Source organism: Phocoena phocoena, chromosome 11 (genome assembly GCF_963924675.1).
Source record: "Phocoena phocoena chromosome 11, mPhoPho1.1, whole genome shotgun sequence".
NCBI lineage: Eukaryota > Metazoa > Chordata > Mammalia > Artiodactyla > Phocoenidae > Phocoena > Phocoena phocoena.
In genome coordinates this window covers 33,011,238-33,024,492 of record NC_089229.1, presented here as the reverse complement: position 1 = coordinate 33,024,492, position 13,255 = coordinate 33,011,238, and the positions used below count along the sequence as shown (strand labels likewise).

The 13,255-nt window shown below is 34.1% G+C and overlaps 1 protein-coding gene across 1 annotated transcript in view; it reads right to left on the bottom strand.

The window, feature by feature from the left end:
* The window catches only part of MGAT4C (MGAT4 family member C), a 623,142-nt gene extending 610,502 nt beyond the window's left edge, over positions 1-12,640 (bottom strand). Inside the window, exon 1 of the mRNA XM_065887430.1 lies at positions 12,423-12,640. The gene's annotated coding sequence lies outside the window, so the exon portion shown is untranslated. The remainder of the gene's footprint in view (positions 1-12,422) is intronic.
* Positions 12,641-13,255: the final 615 nt, after the last annotated feature.

Below are 13,255 nucleotides of genomic sequence, written 5' to 3'. Positions count from 1 at the left end.
CTCTCTTCTGATTAAAACAAGAAATGAGAAAATGAGGGTTGGAGGTTTAAGAAAAAAAAAAACTATTGAAATAATTTTCTGAAAGAGCAACAGACTGCAGTAATGAGGAGGTGAGTATGATTGGCAAGAGTGCTAAGAACCTGCTTCAGGTCAATTGGAATGATACAGGGGTACTTGATGGTTCCCAGAATCCAAGAGCAGAAAGTGAGTGCAACCAGGACCCAGAAAAGCTATTCAGACTATCACTACATCTCCTACTGTGACTATTGGGTGTCTCATCCCCACTTCCCTATGCTTCATTCTCCCATATTGCTCTCTGCAAACTGCCTTGTTCTTTCCCATTTGCACATAGCCAACAAATGGCTGACAAATTCCATCTGTACTTGACTACCCAGTTTAGACACCAAATTAAGATTGATTAGAGTTTGTATAACCCTACTCTAGATTCTAGCGAAAGAGAATTTAGTTGCTGTAATTTAGGTCATGAGGTCATAGTTATCCTCTACTAATCTGGTAGGATGCAGGGCAGGATCAGCTAAAAAAGTGGCTGCAATTCAGGAACCCCAAAAGTCCACTGTAAGTATCTCCCATTTTGCACATGTGGTAATTTAAGATATTTACTCAACTGCAAGTTAAAAAGTATACCCAAAGTTTTCTTGATAGATCCATGCCTTCAATAATGTCATCACAATCATTTTTGTTTAAATGATGCCTGCAGAGTAAAACCTAACAGGCAATGTCTTTTTACCCAAAACAGTTCATTGCATTTTTCATCCATGGATACATAGGGATCATAATGAAAAGAATTCCACAGAAATAGTGTTTTGTGGGTAGTGGGCATGTGTCAGAATGGGGTAGTTTCTGTGAGAGTTTGTGGGGCTCTCCTTAGGCTGATGCATTACAACATTTCTAGTTTGTTTCTGGAAATCAGCAACTGAGTTAAATTGAAACATAGTAGGAATGGGGAATGTTCTGCTAAATCTGAAGTAAAATGTTAACTTTGTAGTTCTATAATTTTATCCAATGTTTGCTTTTTCTAAAATATAAGGTACAATAAAATTACTATTTCAGTTCAAAAAGAAAAATTCCAAAGATAGGCAAAGAAACTCCTTAGTTATCTCTGTTACTAATCCTCTATATTTCTATGGTAACTGAGAGAATATGGTACTTAATTTTTTTTAGAAAAGCAGTTCAAATTTTAATAGATGGCAAAATTGAATAACATAACTTATAGAATTAAAACAAAAATATTTCATGGTAATAAATTAAAAGATACAAGACATTTATTTGTTTATTGGAAAACTGCTTTAGTATGAGAGCACATTCAATTGATAGTAAAGACTGGGCCATTTTAATAGCAGAAAGAGATTACGTTGCATTTATAGCATCCATGAGAATAATGATGGAAAACAGAAATCCAATACCTGTGTTTCTGGTGCAATCATGGACATGGTCCAAAACATTATAAAACAGGAAAATATCTGTATTCTCTTAAATAACATATGCACTATTTTTTATAATTTATAGAATAAATATTTTACAGTGTTTTATGTAAACAGAAGTTTCTACTGGATATTCAACATTAAAGTACCATGTCAGAATCAAAGGAAAGAAGCCATGACCAGAGTTCTAATAGACTTAGATGGAGTTGAAGGTATAGCAATGGATGCAACCACCCAGACTGAGCAAATACAGAACAAAAATAGGAAGGTGAACAATAAAACTTTATACTTAAAAGGTGAACAAAAGAAAAGTATCTTGGGAAAAGGTGCATTTCACACACTTAAACTAATAAAAATTGTTGCAGTAAACCATATGTTTGGTTTTCTGACTGTGAATAGCAGAAATAAAATCCATTTAAAGTCAAATAAATTTTGCTTCATATCCAAGTTACATATTTCAAAATAAAAGACATGAATAAAGACAGGGTTCCATGTCAATTAGTCACAAATAAATGAAGTAGAAAGATCATCATGAAGTATAAGCCTCCTAGAAAGGTTTGCAAGCTGCCTGGGACATTGGTAAATTTAGAGAATGACAGGAACCATAGAGATAATCAGGCTAACACACAGGTGGCCTCAGTCATCAATATGATTTAGAAATTGATACCTAACCCGTTTTCATTATGTTAGCAAACTCTTAATATCAAAACTTAAACAGCTGTCACATAATAATTCATGGTAGTTGTTAAGATTAAGCACTAAAAAATTCTAGAAATAGAAATATATGCATTTTAAATGTAAAATCTGTTACCAACAAAAGGGTTAAATAAAGCTTATTATCTGTAGACTATATATTTCTAAAATAGTTTATTCAGTCAGAAAACATTAAAACTTTTACAAGAATTTTTTTTTATCTTCAATAGGAATACAACAAGCAATATAATAAAAAAATTAGTCTGTGTATTTGTCATTTATATTGCTGTTTTGAGATACATTTTATATAAAGCAAGTAAATAAGATTATTTATATTTAAAACAAGTACCCTAAGCTTTTCAGGTGAGAATATATAAATATGCATTACCTTAATATACTTCTACATACAAACATTTACTTTGAATTAGCTTTGCTTCATTCATAGTTTTTAGAAAAAGAGTCCTGTAAACTTCAACATAGTGTAAATTAATTTGAACGTTAGTTTCCAAGTACACATTCATGCTATGAATAGAGAATCTATAAAATAAACACAGTCTTCACTCTTTGAGAGTGAACAACTCCAAAAAATAAACTCAGAAACAATCCATAGGCACATTACCTGGTTAATGGATAAACAAAATTTGGTATGTCCAGAGAGCGAGATATTATTTGGTAATGAAAAGGAGCTGCAAGATGGATGAACCTCAAAAACAGTATGCTAAGTGAAAGAAGCCAGACACAGAAGACTACATATTGCCTGATTCCATTTATATGAAATGTCCAGAAAAAGCAAATATAGAGAGGCGGAAAGTAGATTAGAGGTTCCCTTGGGTTGAAGTAAGAAATGAAAGTGACTCTGCGTAGAAATAAGATGTCTCTTTATGGTGATGGAAATGTTCTAAAACTGGATTGTGGTGATAGTTGCACAAACAGTAAATGTGCTAAAAGTAACTGAACTAGACACTTAAAACTTATGAATTTTACGGTATATAAATTTACCTCAATAAAGATGTTTAAAAGGAGGGTTTATCCTATAACTATGTGTGCTTTTCAGCGATTAAAATAAAAAGGAAAATACCTCCTCTCCAAAAAGAGTAAACTGATAGGAAAATACAAATCTCAATTTTGTATGTATTAATTTGTAAAAGTACCAGATGTGATGCACAATAGTAGTTTTAAAATAATATGAAAGATTGTTTAAAGTGTTGAGCTGGTTGATTATGCCCACCTACCACTAAAAATAAGGATGGTTACAAGTACCAGCAAGATACTACATGCAAAGTACTTATCTAATGTTAATAATCTAAAAAATACATTTAATTATATAGTCTATATAACCTTCCAAACCTCTAAAAGCAGCTCTTAAATAACTACTAGACTTTACCATTCTTTAAACACATTCTTACAATTTAAAAAAACATTTTGAGGAACGATTTCAAATAAATCAGCAGTAAAATATAATGCAACAATCAAAACTTTCTACAAGACTTTAAAAGTTTGATATATGTCCATTCAAGCTGTTAACATTCCATTCAATCACAGAAGCATTATATTTTCCCCTTGCTTTTCTCAATTTATTGCTGAAAAATTATCAAGTGCATTTATAACTTAGAAGTAATTTCAGTGACCCAAAGCAAATGACTGAGGTTGCAATAATTTTTTTGACATTAATAATGTTTTCATGGCACAAGTGTTTTGTTCTTTTGTTTGCTTGTTTTATAATTGTTGTCATTTCTCCTGAAGAAAGAAAACTGATCATTTTCTTGTCTGAATTCTGACTTGTCTATTACATTACAAAGCTTGAAAAGAGCTTAAGGGAACATTTCAATAGCAACCTCACAATAACTTGACTTTTTGTTTCTCTTCCCCAAAGACAGAAATAATAGATAAAGGGAATGACAAAGCATGTTGACATACATATCTATGGTTCTTTATACTGCATCTGTGTAGTGGGAAAAAATGCATAGATGAATATATTTTAAAAATGATCCTTTAATAAGCAATAAAAATGGCTTATTACTGAATTTTACCTCATGAATGTATAAGGTAACACTTTAGTGTATAGTGTATGTATACACACACATGTCGACATTTATATCTATGCCTTTCAGTGGCCAGACCTACCTGTCCATGTTAGAGCGTGGGTCTGAGTCTCAGACTCCTTGTCTGTTCAGTATCTCTGTGTCTGTAACTGCCTGTCTGTGCTTACCTTTCTGTCTATTCATCCATATCTCTCTGCAGTATATTTCTGGCTGGCTGTCAGTTTGCCTGTCCCTGTATATTGGTCTACCATCCCTGTCCCATTACCAGTTCCTATCTGTCAATCTTTCTCTACATGTCTTTTGTCTGTCTGCCTGTTACTGTTTGCATATCTGTTGGGCTGTACGAATTGGTCTGTAGGTATGTGTCTGTCTATCCATGACTCTATCTGTCTATGTGTACATATATGCAAATTAAGATTTTTCCTTTAGTGTAGATTTAGTCTACACTCTACCCTGTGGTCTACGTGGGTGTTTACCAAAGGTTCAGAGATAGCTGTTAGAGGTCACAAAATGAAAACAAGACTTGAAGCTAATGACAAATACAACTACTCTCACTATCAAAGGAGAATACATAAAAACTTAAACTCTTCAGAGAATTCTTGTTATGTGTATATCCCAGTTCCCAACATTATTCTCAAGATCTAGCCCACCCCTACCCCCACTGACAACCTAGAAATCAGTATCTTCTTTTCAATGCTAATCTTCATTCCTTCATGTAAATTCCACCAATTCTCCTAAAGATTTTCCTTTCCCTAGAATATTCCCAATTTTGACTTCATAAGGATAATCCAAAGGAGAAAAAAAAAATCCCTGGTAGAATATTTTCTAACACGTGAATTATTTTGTGAGGAATAACACTAAGTAAAAGTATGGTGGGAGAGAGTTGCAAGATAAACCAGGGTGGGGTTTAATGCTCTAATTTCTATATATCTCAGGGTCCATTTACTAGTGAGAAGATGCTTCTCAATAGTATTCTGCCTGTGAACTAAAGATTTGTGTTTCAAGTCTTCTGTGGGTAATTCTTGAAAAAAAAACACAAATACACATGACACTCATAGACATGCACACAAATACCTTCACACATACATTCACATGCCTACGCACATACTTCTTAAAGATAAATAAAACTATTTTTAGAGATAATAAATCTAAGTTCCTATTAAAAAATAATTCCAAAACAATAGAATGCCCATATTATCCACCAGTCCCAATGAAAATATACAAAGAAATTTTACTTTGGTTTTGCTCTAAATGAACAGTAACCTACCAGAGCCTAAAATAACAGGGCCCATTATAATAAATTCCTAAACAATAATAGTGTTTTATTAAGGTTCTTCATATACGCAAGCATATATTTTAATTACTAGAAATTATAATTAAAAGCTGGAACTACTAAGACTGGTTTTTCACATTGATTGACTTTGGCAGGTGACTGACAACCTTCCACTTTATGATGATTATATTTCTTTATTAGAAATATAAACATCTGACAACATCACAAGGATTCAGTTATGCAAATGAGGTGACGTAAGAATAATTTATAAAGTAGGTCAACTGTCTTATATCATATGGGAGTGCTGGCCTATTTTTCTTTTTAAAGATGTTCTACCAATTCAAATTTGGCTAGAAAATATGATTCAGTTCTACAAAAATACTGAAGGCATATCAGATGTATTGATGAAATTTAAAAGGACAACCTAGATATTCACACAGTATACAACATATGTTTCTTAGAATTAAAGCAGAATTGCCACTTGGCAGTTTTCACTCAAACAGGTCCTTGTACAAGCACATTCAAATCTACTACCTGTTGATACTATTAAAATGACTAGAGGGCTTCCCTGGTGGCACAGTGGTTGAGAGTCTGCCTTCCGATGCAGGGGACACGGGTTCGTGCCCCGGTCCGGGAGGATCCCACATGCCACGGAGCAGCTGGGCCCGTGAGCCATGGCCGCTGAGCCTGCGTGTCCAGAGGCTGTGCACCGCAACGGGAGAGGCCACAGTAGTGAGAGGCCCGCGTACAGAAAAAAAAAAAAAAAAAAAAGACTAGAAATAATGGAGTATTTATACTCCAGTTGTCAGTTTGGTTTTTCATGGATTTCTCCATCTAATAGGAATTATTAAATTAAGTATTAACATGCTTATAGGTGAAATTAAATATGAAATTCCTGTGAGCTTCAAAATTATGCCATTTTGTTCTTTTGGTTTTCTATGATAAAACTACCTTCTTTATCCATACTCTCTCACTATATGATATTTTAAGGAGAAAAAAACGTCCTAAATTATATTCTATATAAGAAAAGACAAACAGAAATTACAAAACTAAACTATCATACCTACTTCATTCACATAAAATGTAGGATTAAAATAAGCACTATATCATTTCTTCTCTCTTTCACCTGAATTGCTACTTGATACGTACTTTCCAACATTTTCATACCTGTTTCTACAGTAAACATGAAACTCTACCATGACCTGAGAGTCATTATGGTAGATTGATTACATGCCAGACTCTGGGCCAAAGATCCTGTATCCAAACTTTTACAAGTCACCTAAGTTACTTATGGTAAATAACCATGGGCAATTGTTTCATCTCTCTATTCTCCAATTTCCTGATCAGTAAAATGATTATAACAGCAGATACTTTGCAAGGTAGTTGGTAGGTAACATGAGAAAATGTATGTTTAGTTTTCAGAATATTTTTAGCCCACAGAATGTACTCAACAAGTGTAAGCTGCTATTATTATTATATATTTTTTCAGATTTTGTTCTAACGTTAGGACTTGAGAGGGTCATTTCAGAGTGAATGTAAAATACTCTAATCAAAATATTCTACATTAAATTGAGGTATTTGGAAGAATTTTAGCAGGAAAAAAAGGGCCAAGTTATATTTTTAGGCTAAAAATCAGTGGTGCCATCTGTAAAGTAAGACTATCTCATGTAAGAATGTGGAAGTTTAGGAATATCTTCTGGCCAAACTTTGGAAGGATTTGAAAGACCTTTCTAGAACAAGGGTTGGAAAACTATGCTTATGGACAAATATGGCCCCTAAGAATATTTGTTTTATTTGTTTTTTGTTGTTGTTTTGTTTTGTTTTACATTTTTAAAGGGTGAATAAGGAGAAGGAGGGAAGGAGGAGGAGGAAGAATATGTGACAGAAACCTCATTGGGTCCACAAAATCTAAAATGTTTAACTGTATTAATTTGCTAGGGCTGCTATAACAGAGTACCACAGCCTGAGTGGCTAAAGGAGCAGAATCTTTTTTCTCTCACTATTCTGGAGGTTAGAAGTTGAGATCAATTGTCAGGGGGGTTGCTTTCTTCTGGGGCTTCTCCCCTTGGCTTATAGATGGCCGTCTTTTTCCAGGGTCTTCACATGGTTTTCACTTTGTACGTATCTGTGTCCAAATTTCCTCTTCTTATAAGGACACCAGTTATATTGGATTAGGACTCACCCTAATGACCTCATTTTAACTTAATTACCTCTCTAAAAGATCTATCTCCATATACAGTCACATTCTGAGTTACTAGGAGTTAGGACTTCAGCGTATGAATTTTAGGGAGAGACAATTCAGCTCATAACTCTTATTGGTAGGCCTTTCATAGAAGAAAGCCTCTGCTCTAGAAGGCTGAGGAGGTTATATCTGCCACAAGTTAACCAGTATTTTCTTTGTGTCTCCTTTCCTATTAGTTTGTCAATACACAACAGACATAAGGAGAGAATTACTAAGCTTAAAGATACTTTCCCATTAAGAATTTGCTTATGCACCTCAAAGGACTATGGCTAAGCTGTTTAAGGTTAGGTCAAAGGGGCAGGGTTCAGTAAATAAGACAATTTATTTGGAGGAAACCATAGGTAGGAGAAGTATGTAGGTGAGCACAAATCTGGGATCCCCCTCGAAAGGTGGTCTGAAGATCAAACTGAATACAGGAAACCTAATATCAGAAGTGGGCATGGAGAAGGTGATGTCATAAGAAAAACAATAATACTTATTAACATTTTTTAGCATAGTTGACCCTTGAATAATTTGGGGGTTAGGGGCACCAACCCTCTAAGCAATCAAAAATCTGCATATAACATATAGTTAAGCCTTTCAAATACATGGAGGAAGGTTCCTCCATATCCTCAGTTCCACTTCCTTGGATTCAACAAACCATGGATCATGTAGTACTGTAGTATTTACTATTGAAAAAATTCTGCATATAAATGGGCCTGTGCAGTTCAAACCCATGTTATTCAAGGATCAACTGTACTTATAAGAACAAGCCCCTGTAAAGCTAATTTGCAACATTCTGTCATTTATTCCACACCACCATATGAATATTATACCAACACACACACACACACACACACTTGTACAAATTAGAAAACTGAGTTGGAATTAGAATACAGATTTTAATCTCCTTAAGTACTGGGCCAAAATATCCAAAGTTGGGGATCAAAAAACAATAGAACAAGGACTTCAAGGATCTTTTGGAAAACGAAGTCAGATATCCAAACCTTCACCTTCTCCTTATTGATGAGTAGGTAAATTCATAGATTTAAAACAGGATTGGCACTGACCAAAAAAAGAAGAGCTTTTCAGCAGGTGCTTGCTTTTGTGTCCACATTTTGATCTAGTTATAATGTGGAAGATACTTTCCTGTCATGCCTTTCAAAATAATTACTTGGTGGTCCCCTTTTATAAAAAAGACTTTTGTACATTTATTTCCAAATTCCAATACAAATACAGATATATACAGATATACAAGACCGACTCGTATTATGCTTAATTTCCCTCCCCATATAACTCACAATATTAAAGTAGGTTTTCTGTACACGCTTCACTCAATATGAAATGTATCTGAGAAATTCAGACAAAGTATTTTTCAGCAGTCTTGTCACCTAAAGAAAGCAGCTTCTAGCTTGGATTTGCATACTCTTTTTGTAAAGATTCAAACTCACAATTAAGGTCAACATCTGGTTGGATTTAACATTCGCATTTGACAGTTTCACTTTCATTAAAAAATGTTTAGCATTTTTCAAAGCAAAACCTGTCTTTTATTTTAATACAAGTTTTCATATATTTGCTTTGTTCCTTGAGGGGTGGATTTGTATGCTTGAACAGCCCTGTGCAGTTGGAATTTTGAGGCCATCTCACTAGACAAGTTACTGTAGCAAAATAAAACGCAAATGAAAGGGGCAAAGGGCACATTATAATGAGCAAGAGGATTTACTGTTTTGTCTTCTATTTCCATATCCTTTGGGAGAAGGGAAAAGTGGAAAAATGAGATATAGTTCTACCTTCATTCCCTGGTAAGTTATGGTTGATAATTTTGCTATTTGAAAGCCACAGGGAATATGCCAACTAATTTCTCAAACTAATCTTAAATTCCAATTTTATCTATGCATGGGTAATGCTTTAGTAATTCTACAGAGTACTTTAGTGCCAAGCAATAACTACATTATCAATACATTATTTTTATTACCAAAACTGTTAAACAAATATATCTGTGATATTACACAGGTATACATACACATCATTAAAGAAAGAGTCAAGGTGATTTCCAATAGAACATACTGTATGTGAAACTATGATAAAATGCGTTCAAAAACAGATACTGCTTATTGAGCATATGTTGTGCACAAACTATGTGTTTGTTACTTAATGTGCATGATCTTTACTACCCACAAGAATTATCACAATTATACCACTGACAAGATAGAGGTATGGAGGAGATGACTGACCTACGCAAACTTGATTAACAGATTTAAACCTAGTTTTTCTTACCCCCAATCCAGTGTTCTGTCTACAATGACACTTTGACATATAAAACAGTTAAGGGAGAATTTGAAAACATCTGGATGATTAGTCTGGGATCTTCAGTAAAGCTGAATGCAAATTATTGACTGAATATAGGACTGTTCATGCCTTACATGCACATTAAGTAGCTACTAAAGAGTCAGACTTAATTGCCTTCCTCTGTGGGCACCAATTAGAAATCTTGAAATATTAATAAACTGGCTGATTTGGGAGAAATATCATTATGTATTTTCTTCCTACATATTGCTTTTAAGCACAAACATATCATGGGCACTCAGTAAATATTAAATATTTAACAGCAACTAAAAAATGAAATTATGGTAATATATTTTACAATGAACTCACCATAAGATGAAGTAAAACAAGTTTTAGCACTAGATCTGGAAGCTGAGCAGATTTAGATAGCGGCGTAAGTGAATAACCCTCTAGGAAGGTAAGAGACACTAACAAGACTGTGGTAGAAAAAGTTAATAGGAGGTTAGAGCAATAAAAAATTTCATTGCAATCTGAAAATTGAAACTGCCTCTCCTGGTTTTCATATTTGTTCTGTTCATCTAACATCCAAAATGTAAATTAAAGGATATATTTCTATGCTGCTGTCATTTCTTCCCCATGCCCAAACATGAAGTGAATATTATTTCATTATCTACTGGTAGTATCTTACTCTGAAAGAACATAAAGTGTGTTCCCTGAAGTTATTCTTTTTTTCCTACTTATGCCCTCTTTTACACATAGTCTGAGATTTTCAGAAGAGCTAATTGTGATAATTTTAAAAAGGGTGTTAAATCACTTTATCCTTTGGCATTCATAACTCACTGAATTGTGAAACTGAGACTCTCAGGAGTGTATGCAGTTTCAAAAGCACACTTCTGTAGATTTAAATCAGAGCTACAAGTTATTGGGAAGAAATCAGGCTGGGAGCTAGCTCACTCTCTTCTTTCTTAAGTGAGTGGAGGGGAAAATGTTCCATAAAAGAGAGAAAAAGCTTTTAAAATGGAAGAATCCATAGGGAAACCTTAATATAAGCCCCTGTTCCTCAATTCTTGTAAGATTCATGAAAAAAAGAAGCACTTAAAAGTACTCTTTGAGGACTCTGTTCTCCTCCTTTTCCGTTTTTACAATCCCTCTGAGGATAAGAGAGAATGCACTTAAAGTTACTATTTGGGTGACTCAGTCCTTCTCCGTCTCCCTTATTCTTCTAATAGTCTCTCAAATGCTCCAAAGAAATTAGAGCACATTTAACCAGAGCTTTCATGAAGCTCAGCCACCATTTCCTCTCCCAAGCCTGTGATTAACCCATTGATGGGTCCACAAAGTCTGAGTAACAATCCAAATACGGCAGCAGAGACACCATGCTCCAGGCCACATGCACCGGCTATTCTACCTATCCTAGTAGTTATTTCTGACATGTAAAAATATTAATCCACGGTAGGTTTCACTGAGTGAATTCACACAATAAAATACTTAGAAGCATCAAAAGCCCTCATATCATATTTTAAAATATTTCTTCAGTTTTCATAAACTCACTGTGACTACTATGTGCTTGCTTTCTGTCCTACACCTCTACTTACTCTGACACAGAACAATGCCCTACAAACATATCTTTAACTTTTAAGAAACATGCACAGAAGTCACCCCTTCCTGTCTAATATATCACAGGTATAATAAGCTAAATTCCAGGTCAGGATAAGGCTTTCTCTATTTGTATTGGTTCAGTTAATATTCATAAGTTTGTCAGCTTTTAACATTTTAATGCTGAATAGTTTTGTGTTTTCTATAGCTGTACTGAGGTTTTTGCTTCACAGAACAAAGTTGAATAATACATCTTTATAGTATGTGCCTTTAACTTAAACTATAGCAATTTATTTTAGTAAGATGCTTGCAAACTCAAAAATAAAGAGCTGCAAAGCCAACAAAGCACACTGATATAATATTCTCTTGAAGACTCTACTGGAGTTTCTTTAAGTACTTTTGTCCTTCATATATTCATATATCATAAGCATCAATGACCCCAAAATTAATAACAGCATTTGAGACAAAGTTTTGTATTAGGGAACATACGGAGAAAATATCATGATTATGTAAAAAGATTAAAACATGTATAAGGTTAAGTGAGTTTCTAAAGTCTGTATTTCCCTTCATTATATATTGCAGCTACAAAAGAAAATCCTCAAGAGAATTAATATGAACTTATGATAATGCCTGCAGCACGGTTCTGTTTTTGCCTATTTTTGCTGATAATGCAATTCAAACTATACCCTAATAATCTTTAGTAAAGGAATCCGATTATTCACCTATAAACATGCAGCAATAAGGTGTCATTCTTTAGTCAATACCGACTACTTAACATCTCTCTTTTTTACAGGTTTGGATCCCCAGCTCATTAGATCATTACCTGATAAATAGGGAGAGGGTAATGAATTGAGAAAATAACAACGTACCTTCAGAGAAAACCTGCCCGATAACAACAATCCATTAGAAAACTGGCAATATCCTCTGATCTATTGCCCGCAAAGCTATGACTTGATGGAGAGTTTCATTCCCTGTGCTCAGTTCTCCAGAAGAAAATCAGCACAATTTAAATATTTCTTGGAATGTGACAGCTCTCTAGATCCCTGGTTGCATTCTGTTCCCCAGGGAAGGCAATCTGGTGTTCCTGTGTGCATAGAGCAGTGAAGATGAATTGAATATGCTTGAGATAAATTAGGAATGGCTAAGTTAAAATTGTCGCTGCTCCAGACTCTCTCATCTGCAGTCTGTAAGCCTGTTTTTCTGTGAAAAAGCTAGATGGCAGGCTGCCTCAGTAAGTCCTTCTTAAGAGACACAGAGCATTTTCAATGAAGAAAAATTCTCCCATTATCTAAGCTAATGTGACTGCTGCTAAATCTAGTTTTTAAAGTGTCTACTGGCATGAAATTCATTTTCACTGTTGCTTTCTTTCAAACTACAGTCCAGAATCCATACTATCATGCTATATACATTTCTATCTGAGAGAAACATTTAAAGTTTTCAGTTAACATATTAAATCGTATCCCTTTTTGCAGTTTTAAAGATCATTTATGTACAGGAAATATCCTCTTTACATCCTAAAGTCATTTTATGAATTTTATAATATGTAGAGGGTTTGGTTTTAAATCACAGTAACTGAACATAAATAATTGTATTTTTATTAACAATTACTTATTGTAATGCAGATCCACTTAGAAGTGTACCATTTTTAAACATCAGCTAAAATGCAGAAGTTATATAAAAATGAACAAGGGGAATGCAGATT